General features: G+C 44.1%; 1 long non-coding RNA gene across 1 annotated transcript in view; it reads left to right on the forward strand.

Annotated features, from left to right (window-relative positions):
• The window catches only part of LOC115098674, a 74,427-nt gene extending 61,632 nt beyond the window's left edge, over positions 1–12,795 (forward strand). The window contains exon 3 of the long non-coding RNA XR_003858587.1: positions 9,816–12,795. This is a non-coding gene — a long non-coding RNA (uncharacterized LOC115098674). The remainder of the gene's footprint in view (positions 1–9,815) is intronic.
• The last annotated feature ends 600 nt before the right edge of the window (positions 12,796–13,395 follow it).

Below are 13,395 nucleotides of genomic sequence, written 5' to 3' on the forward strand. Positions count from 1 at the left end.
CACACACATTTCTGACACCATTCCCACTAAAGCACTCCTTACTATCCCTTCTGTCATTGCTAAACCCCTAGCTGATATTATTAATTGTTCCCTTACATTTGGTATAGTCCAAGACCCCCTCAAACTTGCTGTTGTCAAATCCCTCCTTAAAAAACCCACCCTTGACCCCATCGACCCAATGAACTACCGTCCCATCTCCAACCTGCCCTTCATTTCCAAAATCCTGGAAAAGGTAGTTAATGCACAGCTCACTGACTTCTTGGAAGACCATAACATCCTACACCCATCACAATTCGGTTTCCGTAAATCTCGGAACACCAAAAACCTCTAACTAGCAATCACTGACACCATTCTCACATAAATGGACCATGGAAAATCATATCTACTTGCCCTACTAGACATTTCGGCTGCCTTTGAAACCGTCAACCATGAAATCTTAATCTCCCACCTGGCAGAGATAGGCATTTCAGACACTGCCATCTCATGGTTTTCCTCCTACCTCAACCACAGAGAGTATATCGTGAAAATTAAAAACTCTAATTCCTCACACATTCTCCTTACTCAAGGTTTTCCCCAAGGTTCCTCATTATCTTCCAAGCTTTTCAACATTTACCTTTTGCCACTCTGCCGCCTTCTCACTGACTTAGGCCTAAAATCTTTCCTATGTGCAGATGATGTGCAAATCCTCATCCCCATTCATGAATCCCTTACCAAATCCATGCAATTCTGGGAATCCTGCCTTGCTTAAGAACATAAGAAAATGCCATACTGGGTCAGACCAAGGGTCCATCAAGCCCAGCATCCTGTTTCCAACAGTGGCAAATCCAGGCCATAAGAACCTGGCAAGTACCCAAAAACTAAGTCTATTCCATGTTACCATTGCTAATGGCAGTGGCTATTCTGTAAGTGAAATTAATAGCAAGTAATGGACTTTTCCTCCAAGAACTTATCCAATCCTTTCTTAAACATCGCTATACTAACTGCACTAACCACGTCCTCTGGCAACAAATTCCAGAGTTTAATTGTGCGTTGAGTAAAAAAGAACTTTCTCCGATTAGTTTTAAATGTGCCCCATGCTAACTTCATGGAGTGCCCCCTAGTTTTTCTACTATCCGAAAGAGTAAATAACCGATTCACATCTACCCGTTCTAGAACTCTCATAATTTTAAACATCTCTATCATATCCCTCCTCAGCCATCTCTTCTCCAAGCTGAAACGTCCTAACCTCTTTAGTCTTTCCTCATAGGGGAGCTGTTCCATTCCCCTTATCATTTTGGTAGCCCTTCTCCATCGCAATTATATCTTTTTTGAGATGCGGCGACCAGAATTGTACACAGTATTCAAGGTGCAGTCTCACCATGGAGCGATACAGAGGCATTATGACATTTTCCAACATTCTGTTTGTTTTTTTGACTGCCGCAGCACACTGAACCGACAGTTTCTATGTGTTATCCACTATGACGCCTAGATCTCTTTCTTGGGTTGTAGCACCTAATATGGAACCCAACATTGTGTAATTATAGCATGGGTTATTTTTCCCTATATGCATCATCTTGCACTTATCCACATTAAATTTCATCTGCCATTTCGATGCCCAATTTTCCAGTCTCACAAGGTCTTCCTGCAATTTATCACAATCTGCTTGTGATTTAACTACTCTGAACAATTTTGTGTCATCTGCAAATTTGATAATCTCACTCGTCGTATTTCTTTCCAGATCATTTATAAATATATTGAAAAGTAAGGGTCCCAATACAGATCCCTGAGGCACTCCACTGTCCACTCCCTTCCACTGAGAAAATTGTCCATTTAATCCTACTCTCTGTTTCCTGTCTTTTAGCCAGTTTGCAATCCACGAAAGGACATCGCCACCTATCCCATGACTTTTTACTTTTCCTAGAAGCCTCTCATGAGGTACTTTGTCAAACGCCTTCTGAAAATCCAAGTATACTACATCTACCGGTTCACCTTTATCCACGTGTTTATTAACTCCTTCAAAAAAGTGAAGCAGATTTGTGAGGCAAGACTTCAGTTAGTCAGCCAGAGTGACTCACTGCTCTCTTGATTAACAAATGTTGGTCCCTATTCAAACCCAATCACACTACCTCAACACCTTTCCAAGGTGAGTAACTGAGCTGAACTATTCAATTTTTTTACTTAGGTATACACTGCTCCTAGCTTATTTCTAGCTTCTGACTACTTTTTTTTTTGGGGGGGGGGGGGGTTGTGTGGTTTTTTTCAATACAAACACTCAACTTGTAATAAATACAAACACTCAGTTCTTTAAAAGTCTGCAGAACACTCAGTCTGCAGACTTTTAAAAATAAACACACTACCTACTGCTTACTAGCTACCTTATTGACTGACTATTTAAAAATACAGTCTAACTTGTTTTTTCACTGCCTTTCTGACTATTAAAGGCACAAACACACAAACACACTAAATAACATTCCCAGATAGTTACCTTTGCCCCAATACTTTTAAAAAAGACAATGTCCCAAGCAAAAACTTACTGATTCCTTTCAGCCACCAGCAAGGTGATCCTTTCCTCTCAGTGTTGCCACTGGAATGTGGGTTTCTGAGCTCTTCCCTTCTAATTTATAATGTGCTTCTAAGGTAAATTAGTACAAAACAGTTCCTTTAGAGATTTACACTTCAGTTAGTTTTCCTGAGTGACTCACTGCTCTCTTGATTAACAAATGTTGGTCCCTATTCAAACCCAATCACACTACCTCAATACCTTTCCAAGGTGAGTAACTGAGCTGAAATATTCAACTTTTTTACTTAGGTATACACTGCTCCTAGCTTATTTCTAGCTTCTGGCTACTTTTTTTTTTTTTGGGGGGGGGGGGTTGTGTGTGTTTTTTTCAATACAAACACTCAATTTGTAATAAATACAAACACTCAGTTCTCTAAAAGTCTGCAGAACACTGAGTCTGCAGACTTTTAAAAATAAACACACTACCTACTGCTTACTAGCTACCTTACTGACTGACTATTTAAAAATACAAGCAGTCTAACTTGTTTATTCACTGCCTTTCTGACTATTAAAGGCACAAACACACTAAATAATATTCCCAGATAGTTACCTTTGCCCCAATACTTTAAAAAAAGACAATGTCCCAAGCAAAAACTTACTAATTCCTTTCAGCCACCAGCAAGGTGATCCTTTCCTCTCAGTGTTCCCACTGGAACACTGAGAGGAAAGGATCAACTCCCTCCTATCCAATCTCCATCTTGCTCTAAATGCATCTAAAACAGACATCCTCATAATCTCCAATCAATTTGACCATACATCTCAATCCATCCCTCATAACACTTCCCCCACACACACTCCTTTACAATCCATAAGAGACCTAGGCGTCTCACTTGATCAACATCTAAATTTCAAATCCCACATCAGCACACTACTAAAGGGGGGTTTCTTTAAACTCCACATCCTCAAAAAGCTCAAACCCCTCCTCCATGCTCAGGATTTCCGTATTGTACTACAGACGACCATCCTATCTAAGTTGGAATACTGCAATTCATTACTTCTGGGCCTCCCCTTTTCCACTATCAAACCCCTACAAATTCTGCAGAACGCCATGGCCAGGATAATAACGAACACCCGTAAAGGGGAACACATCACCCCTATTCTAAAGGACCTTCATTGGTTGCCTATTCCCTTCCGCATTCAATATAAAACACTTACTATCCTGCACAATTCACTGTACAAACACAATAACGCCTGGCTCGAAGAAATTCCACGTTTCCGTTCGTCCAACCGTCCTACCAGAACATCCCTTGCGGGCACCCTTCACACCCCTTCCCTCAAAACAGCACACCACGCTTTCACCAGAGACAGAGCCTTCTCTATTGCTGGCCCCTCCCTCTGAAACTCCCTACCTACCGAATTCCATCTAGAGCCATCTCTACGCAATTTCAAAAAAGAAATCAAGACATGGCTCTTCAAGCAGGCTTATCCTGATTTGAACCAAACCTAGCCAGATGCCCGACCCAGCCAAATGTCCTATATTCAGCACATACTCATATGCTGTCCATATAGTCCCTTAGTTTCTCCGCTCCTGTACCCCTAGCTCAGCCCCTTTGCCAGCATAGTTCTTCAGTTTAACATTGTATCTCCAATCAAAATAGCTCATCTTTGTAACATTATCCGTAACCGTTAAGTAATGTTACCCTCATTGCTAATTGTAATTTGTAATGTTGTAATTTCTGTAAATGCTTTTTAGTGTTTGTAGTATTATCCTCTTACAATTATTATAGTATATATCTTATGTTTCTATTGTACTTAGGTTATGTTTCCTCCTCAATTTCCAGAGCTTTGTTCCTAGCTATTTTCTCTCTAATTCTTTATTTTATTTTATTTTATTTATTTATTTATTTATTTATTTAAGGTTTTTATATACCAGCATTCATGAGACAATCACATCATGCTGGTTTACAAATAAACAGGGGTGCAATAAATACATCAAAACAGAAATCAAAATCCTGCCATTGCCCCCTCCCCCTTCTTCTGACCTGCTCCTCTTCCCCCACTCCCTGTTCATTGTAATTTTTCCTTCTTCTACAGTTATTTGTAAACCGGCGTGATGTTTCTTATGAATGTCAGTATATAAAAGTGTATAAATAAAGAAATAAAGAGGTCAGCCCAGAGGCAGCAACTGTAAAACTGAAGAGTCTGTACTGGACGAGGCGGAGTTCTGGAGACCCGGGCGCCAATAGGAACCAATCTCTGACAGGGGGCACCTGAGCAAGAACAGGCCGAAGCCCGAGAGGCCCAGTCCAGGACAAAGATAAGGGGTGCGTCGTAGAACAAGCTGAAGTCAGGGCAGGTGGCAATCAAGGAGCGGTGGCAAGGCAAGGCTGAAGTAAAATCCAGGAGAAAGGCAATAGCGTGGTCGGGCAAGGCAGAGGTCGGGTCCAGGAGATCAGTCCGAAAGGAAAGCTAGGAAGCAGGAACGAAGACGATAAACCAGGAACAGGAACTCACAGGGATCAGGAACCAGGAACACAAAGGAAATACCAGGAGGCAACGAAGTACATGACCAGCATGGAGACCTGTTGCAAAGGCGACTAACAGGAGCTGAGCCCAGCCTTTTATACCGGAGCTTCAGCGACGTCATCATCCGGGGCCACAGCCAAATTCCCGCCGCGGGCCCTTTAAAGGAAGCAGAGATGTGTGCGTGCCTAGGGAGGGGCGTGGTGCTGGATGGCGGCGTCTCTCCGCGGACCACGCGGAGAGACCCACCGCGGAGCACAGGAGTCCGTCATAGAACCAGCAGCTCCAGGGACGGACCGGGGATGGAGCCCGCAGCCTGCAGCTGCGAGGGAAGTAGAGCCAGATGCTGGATTAGGCAGCAGAGGGTAAGAGGGCCTGGCCACGGGCCTGCCACGGCCGGCACATGCAACACTTCCCTTCCCATTCCAGAGGTCTCCTCCCAGTACTGAAACTTGAGATCATGTTTCTTCACCCAATAAAAATAAAATAAATTATATTAATTATAATGTAAAACTACTTTATTTTTATAATGTAATACAAAAGCTGGAAATATTTTCCAATTTGCTTCAGAATTTTAAAATGTATGCCACAGGATCTAACCCAGAGCTGTCACAGAAAACTTCTGCTCCCTATTGTCATACCTCAGAGGGGAAGAGTGACAGCACCAATACTGCCTAGGGATGCCAAAATTCTAAATCCATCACTGTCCGTCACCCTCTGGGGTCAGGTGAATTATTTTCAAGAGCTAAAATGGAGTCACACTAGCTAAAAGTTTGGGAAGCCCTAGGCTAGGAGCAATAACCCACAGGCTGGCCTATGGTCTTGGGAGTAAAAGGTTAATGTCACTCCCAGCATTGTCAATTCCATAGAAAACTGCTTCTGGCAGTAATGCAGAGCCTTTGGTCTCCCAAAATGTGCCAAGCAAGAGACAAAGGTGCCAAAGCACCACACCTCACAGTTAGTCTGATCCTGTCGGCACGCCAAAGTGCTGGCATTTACCATTTCTTTAAGTATCATAAGCCTTTAATTAATCAGCACTCATTCTACTATACAAGAGTGCTAACTACCTTACTTGAATAACTTGAATAACTTATACGCCATTGGAGTCTTAATGCTAGGTCAACTATGAATTTGATTCTAACTGTATAGTTAATTCAAACAGTATTGCCTGTTTTTACATATGTTGTAATCCGCCTTGATACCATTCTTGGTAAAAGGCAGAATATCAATTGACTACAAATAAATAAAAATAAATACATTGGCATCTGAGGTAACATTTTATTTGAGATAAAGATTGTTTGCCATTTAAACATCCCCGATCTTCCTGCAGCTGCCTCAGTTTGGCCCTTGCACCTGAACCCCCCTAGAGCAGGGGTGCACAAACGGGAGGGGGCTGCAAATGAGGTTCCAGAAGGCTGCCAGCAGCTGGGACAAAAAGACAAGAGTACCTGCCTCTGCTGTCTGGGGCCTAGTGGAATGCCGTACCCTGGGGAAAGATGCATGCAGCAGCCAGTGGGCCCAATCCCACCGGCAGCCAAAAAAACAGTGAGAGAGGCCGTGCAGCTGCCAATGGATCTCATCCCACTGTTGGCTGAGCAGGCCCAAGGTGTTAGAATTCACGAGAGTAGCACTTTCTCTATGCTGATGGAGGAAGTGCTAATCCCACCAATTTTAACTATCATGGGGCCTGCACAGATGAGGAGGCAGCAGAATGGGCTTCTGTGCCAGAAGCAGCGACAAGCAATCGGCTCCTCCTCAACAGCCACGTGCCGACGGAGGCGGCAGCAGGAGGAATGAAGAGAGAGCCTGCCTTCAGTGTGTGTGTATGTGTATAAATGGGAGCTTGTGTGTGTGAGAGAATGGGTACCTGCCTGGGAGTCTATCTGTGTGTGTGTGTGTGTGTGTGTGTGTGTGTGTGTGTGTGTGTGTGTGTGTGTGTGTGTGTGTGTGTGTGTGAGAGAGAGAGAGAGAGAGAGAGAAAGAATGAGTGCCTGTCTGGGTGTCTGTCTGTATGTGTGTGAGAATGGGTGCCTTCCTGGGGATCTGTGTGTGTGTGTGTGTGTGTGTGTGTGTGTGTGTGTGTGTGTGTGAAAGAATGAGTGCCTGCCTGGAGGTTTGTGTGTGTGTGAGCGAGAAAGAATGAATGCCTGCCTAGGGGGTCTGTGTGTGTGTGAGAGAGAATGAATGTCTGCCTGAGGGTCTTCCATATGTGTGTGAGAGAATGAGTGCCTGCCTGGGTGTGTGTGTGAGAGAGAGAAAATGAGTACCTTCTTGTATGTGTGTGAGTGAAAGAGAATGGGCGGCTGCCTGAGGGTTGATCTGGGGGAGGGGGTGTAAAGGAGAGATTGTGTGCCTGCCTGATAGTTGGTCTGTGCATGTGAGAACGAGTGCCTGCCTGGGGTCCATCTGTGTATGTATGAGGGAATCTGGGGGAGTAAGAGCTTTTGTGTGCATGGGAGGGGGGGGAAGAGGGACTTAGAACCTGTGTATGAGAGTGTGTGGGTATGTATGCGAGCATGTATGTATGAGTATGTGTGAGAGAGAATGAACATGCACATGTGTGTGTGTGAGCGAGAGAGGATAAAGTTTAGGTGTCCCCCTAGCCCTTAATCTTCGACAATTTCAGGATGATTAGAAATCAAGTTCCCAGGTATGGACAGCAGGGACTTTTTTTTTATCCTCAATAGTTTTAATTATTGGGTTTTATTTGATATGTGTGCTGTTTTGAAATATTTTATTGGTGCTTGGGAAATTAAAAAAAAAAAAATGTAAATGACTTTAATAGAAGTTGTTTTATTTGTCAATAGTTTTGAAATATTCTTTTATTAGTATGATTCTACTATTATAATTGATTCTTTATGTTTCTTGGTTCTGTTTTTCCATTGTTGCACACAGAGTCTGGCTTCTTGGGCTTTCCATTTCAGTTTCTGTCTGCATATTGCTGATTCTAATTTGTGATCCTTTATTCTGTATTTGGTGAGGGTCTGTCTCTGCTCTGTGCATGCGACCAAGGTGAGAGATTCTGCTAGCGTGTAGTGTCTGTGTTAGGGATCTATAGCAATCTGGTTTGTTTCGTTTCCCCTGTAGGTGATATATTGGTATTCTGGGACTCAGTGTAATATTTAAGCTGCTTTTTCACAGGTAGGGTTCTTGTTTGAGTTCTTGGGTTTACTACTGTTAGGTTATGATAAGTTTGCAGTATAGATTTTGAGTGTCTTTTTTGTAGGGTTTTGTATTAATTCACAACGTGTCTGGCAGTGGAAGGAGTTTGTGCTGCTGTTACTGTAAGGTGCCTGTCTGGATGTGGTGTGGTATCTACCTCTCTTTTGGGCTGATACAGTAAGGATGCTTAAGAAAAAATGCGGCAGTGCCGAGCGCCCGCTCGTTTGACGCGCGCACATTTTGGTTCACAAGCCGCTCGATTCAGTATTCAAATTAGACGCAAATCCAAGCGGCGGCAAACGAGCGTCCAAAGCGCGTCAATGAAGCGGTAGGCGTTCTCAATCCATTTTACTGTATAGAGCGGTATACAGCGCCTATACAGTATCCAGATTGCGCTGGTACCTGTCATTTCAAATGTCATTTCAAATGTCATTCCACCAAGTAAGTGGATGGTTCCTTTCTACAGACCCCGCATGGACACCGGGGCCACTGTCCTGAGCATTTGGACGTCCTCTTGTTTGGAGGCCACCCCCAACTTTCCACGTCTGGACGCCTGGCCGGACGTCCAAGGTCCCTTTCTAATTCGTTTTGGACTAGGACACACCGTGTACAACTGTTCCGTCTGATATCTACCGTGAGATCAGCAAGGCTTTCAGCAGGTAGGCATAGCAATGCATGCTTCTTTCTTTCCAACAGGTACCGCAAGGTCACCATGATTCATGGACGCTGCGGCTAGGCTATCCACTTTTGAACGTTCCAGTGCTCAAGGCAGCCTTTCTTCCAACGTTCGTGATAGTCCGGAAAGGTTGGTAGCTAGACCATGATGTATGCTGATGCCTATAATTAGGCGTCCCTTGGATTGCTCCATGCTACACTTTTCTGTGCGCTTAGGTTAGGGGGCTCAAGGATCAAGCCGGGAATTGGGCGTCCCTTTGGTTCCACTGCAGGTCATGGCCGGTGAACATGGACGTTCCCGCCCTTTCTTGCTACCCTCCATGGGCTCGACATCCATGGTGGCAGGTCTGTTTTTCATTTTCCTGTTTGCAATATATGTTCCCCTATTTTTTCCGGTAATTAATGGTTTGATGTTTTGTTCATGCTTTTCACTGTTACCGTTAGCTGTATATGTGCCCCTCTTCTTAGCAGTTATTCTGTTTTTGATGTATATTATTTTAACTACTGTATGTTACCCTCTTCTTTGTGGTTATTCTGTTTTTGATGTTCATGATTTTCACTGTGACTGTAAGCTGTATATGTGCCCCTCTTCTTAGCGGTTATTCTGTTTTGGATGTCACTGATTGTCTGTGACTGTTGGCTGTATATGTGCCCCTCTTCTGTCAGGGTTTAGATTCTTGGCTGTATGCTCTCCATGTGCCCTGTTCCTTTGCTGTAATTTGGTAAATTTTCATCACAGTCATTAACCACTTTTCCCCTTGTTATTTTCTCCAATTCAGACCATGATGCCCTGAAAACATTGCTTTGCATGGGTAGAGGCGGAGTCTGGAGACCAGCAACCAGTGCTGGAAGGCACTTCAGGCTCTTGCTTGATGCTGTACATGGGCCTCTATTGTTTCTAGTATATTTTATTTATACCGCTTTTGTTAATTTCCCTCATGCTTCATTAATCACCATTTTTATTTTTATCGTTCAGGTATAAATATGCCGGGAAAACGAACAATCGCTGAGGTTGAGGAGCATGCCGTCGAGCATGAACAACAGGAAGGCACAACTGCGAGCCAGCCATCCAAAAAGCGAACCCGTAACGCTCGCTTTACGGATGAAGAGAAGGAATTATTGTGCCGTGCCGTCTGCGAGTAATATAAAGTTCTTTTCCAGTCCAAGGTTTGGTGCTCCACGAAGAAAAGGATTTGGGAAAATATCGCTCAGGATGTGAGCTCCCTTTCGGTCAAGCCCAGGGACGTTAAACAGGTGCAGCACCGGTGACGCGACACCAGAAAAGAGGTCAAAGAGAAGGCCGCAAAAATAGATGTGACTGTTAAAAACTCCGACCTCACAAAAATAGCGGGTGGTTGAATTGCCTCATAGGTAGACAATTTGGAGTCACGTGAGGAGGTGTTGGAAGGAGTTCTCACGGAATTGTGTTGAAAAATCAGAGTGATTTTTAAAATGAACACAAAAAGATAAGTAATATTAAATTATATATAAATTGAATAAAAAATAAAAATCACCATTTAGTGGGAATTGGTAAATGAGGTAAAAATCCAGTGCTATTGTTGCCATGAAAGTGGTTGTAGCCCTGTATATGGCAAGAGCCTGAGTGATTGAGCACAAATATTCTGATACTAATTCCCTGGGTTTTGAAAAATGTGTTAAAGTTTAAGTGATAAGTAGAATAGTCCTCATGTGCTTGAGTATTGTGTATAGATATACAGTGTGAGGATATTAGCCCTGTAACATAGAATCATTGATACTTCAAGATATACCATAAAAAAACAGAAGACAATGAAAACGTTTGTGATTGTAAAGGGTTTGATGGAGGGGTCATCTTGCTGGAAAATGTTGTAAGATGGAGGCATCTCAGCTTCTGAAACAAAAACAAGACAAGAGTAAATAGGCAGTACAAGCAGATAAATGATTAATATGTAGAATAAATCAGAGCGATGAAGTACAATGAAAGCGCAACATCAGTATGGGGCCCTGGAGACAGGAGTGTCGCTATAAGACAGAATAAGAGCAGTTAGGAAAATGAATGTATAATAACTTACAAGAGAAATAACTTTCGATGATCTTTGTTGGATTTCATGACCCCGTGCAGTGTTGTCCGCTTCAGCTGCCGGTTCCACAGGCGGATCTGGTGGCACGTTTTCGGCTACCTCTGCATCCACACCAAATCTCTGGCAAATGTTGTGTAGCATGCAGCAGGCAACAATTATGCTCACCACCTTTTCTGCACTGTACTGCAGGGCTCCCCCTGAGTGATCCAGACATTGGAAATGCCCCTTCGGAACTCCAAAAGTGCGCTCGATCATGTTTCTGGTGCTGCCATGAGCCTCATTGTAGTGTTTTTCGGCCGCTGTGCATGGGGACTGGAGTGGAGTTAGCAACCAGGGCTTACAGCCATAGCCGCCATCACCTATAGGATCAATAATCCGGAATGCATCAAAAACAACTTCGCAGCGCCTAATATCATAAACACAACATCATAAACATAATTGTATACCGAACATCCCCAGATCTGAACACATGACAGATAGAATCACAGGCAGTAGCCATTGTCACTGACCAAGTAGCCAACCTTCACCGTACTTTCCCTCTGGGAATTGGGTCCTCAGAGACGAATGTGCGAGAATGTAGGCGTCATGGCAGCTCCCAGGATACTTCGCTACAACATTTAGAATCCGAAGGTGTGCATCGCAAACGACTTGCACATTCATCGAATGGAAGTGCTTGCGATTCCGGAACGCACTCTTTTCTTCCAACCTGGGGGTAAACGCAAAATGAGTGCAGTCGATAGCACCCAACACGTTCGGCATCCCCGCAAGACCCATGAACCCACTGCGGATCTGTTGCAGCACCGTTGGATCCGTAAGATAGACGATGTACTTCCTCATCCGCTTCATCATGGCCTTCAACACCTATGACAGATGCCGTGAAATGGAGGCCTGAATCATACCTGCAACGACACTTACGGGGTTTTGAAAACTTCCAGTACCAAAAAAATTTAAGGCACCGAGAAGTCTTGTCAACCCTGGCACAGCATGGTGGCAATTGGCCAGGGGGTCTAGGTCGCACTGCAGATCTTCATAGAGGAACAAGATTGCCCGTGAGCTCAGCGGATAGATTTGGACAACATCTTGCTCACACATGCCAAACAGAGTTGTCCATGTGCAAATGAAACGTCCTAGTCTGCCGATGGCCTCCCGGTGGCCTGGCCTGCTGATGGCACGGTGCTCTGCCTGCATGAAATACAACAGAGGCAAACACAAGAAATTCAAATTAATTGATGAACACATATAAATCGTTTAACAGCACATGCATGGATAGATTTAGTAGCAGGGCAAATAGAAAAAGTTTATCAATACGTACATGGATATGCAACACTGGGGATTCTCTGGTGTACATACTTTTAATAGCAGCACATAAATTGTTTAACAGTACATACATGGATCTGCAACACTGTGGATTCTATGCATTCTTAGCTGAGCTTTTACTATTCAGAAATGAGTTATGCATTCTTATTTAAGCGTATACTACAATCAGCAGCCTCAGGGATGCTGAATTCTAGACACAGGAGGAAGGCTCCGTATAGGCGTCCATATAGGCGTCTGCTGTCCCTTCCCTCCCCTCCCCCGAGCCTCAGGACGCCTAGCAGACGCCGGATGAAGGCCTGGCGAGCTCCCAACTCTCCGGCTTCCGTAGAGGCGTCCATGTCCGGAGCCTCAGAGATGCACAGTTTAACCCTGGCCAGGCACGGCTCCCATCTCTCCAGCGTCCGTAGAGGCATCCATGTCCGGATCCTCACAGACGCCCAGAGATGGATGGTACAGTTGAACACAGAATAGAACACATACCTCCGGTTGGCTGGGTTCTCCTTGCTGCTGGGCTCCCCTGTTGGCCTCTTCAATCTGCCGAGCATTTCGAGCATTTCTAATTCGAACATTTCGCATTCTGCTTCTCAACCGAATGAAAAATAACGCCAGAGCCAATATATGCATGTTGTCCATGGCGCTGTCCGGAACGAAGCTGGCTGAATACCACACTAACGCCAGGGTCAGGGTAGGTGGTAAATATTGAGGTTAAAGACGCGGTAAATAAGCTGGTTAAGAAGGCGATAATTTGGGCGCACGTTACTGTATCGGGGGGAATAGCTAATCCGATCATTAACATATATATATGCGGCGGGCGGTAATGGATACGTGTCTTTTTTGGCAAGCGCTAAGGACACGTAAAAGTCGATACTGAATCTCAGGTCCGTCTTACGCACTCAAAATATGCATCCAAAGCGGGTTAAAAAATGGGCAACCGCGGCCGCGCTTTACTGTATCAGCCCGATTGTGTTTGTGTGTATCTGATTGCTCCTATCAGCAACCTGAAGAGAATCTAAACTAGACTTTTGAGTGTCTGGCTGGCAGTATGATTGCCTGCTATTTGGCAAACAGTTCAACAGCTGATTGGTTAGTGAGAGACTTTGACATATGTATACTCACATATGTGTATACATATGTCATATATGTCATATATGTCATATATATACATATATTTATGTGACT

This window comes from Rhinatrema bivittatum, chromosome 9, assembly GCF_901001135.1.
Source record: "Rhinatrema bivittatum chromosome 9, aRhiBiv1.1, whole genome shotgun sequence".
Lineage (NCBI taxonomy): Eukaryota > Metazoa > Chordata > Amphibia > Gymnophiona > Rhinatrematidae > Rhinatrema > Rhinatrema bivittatum.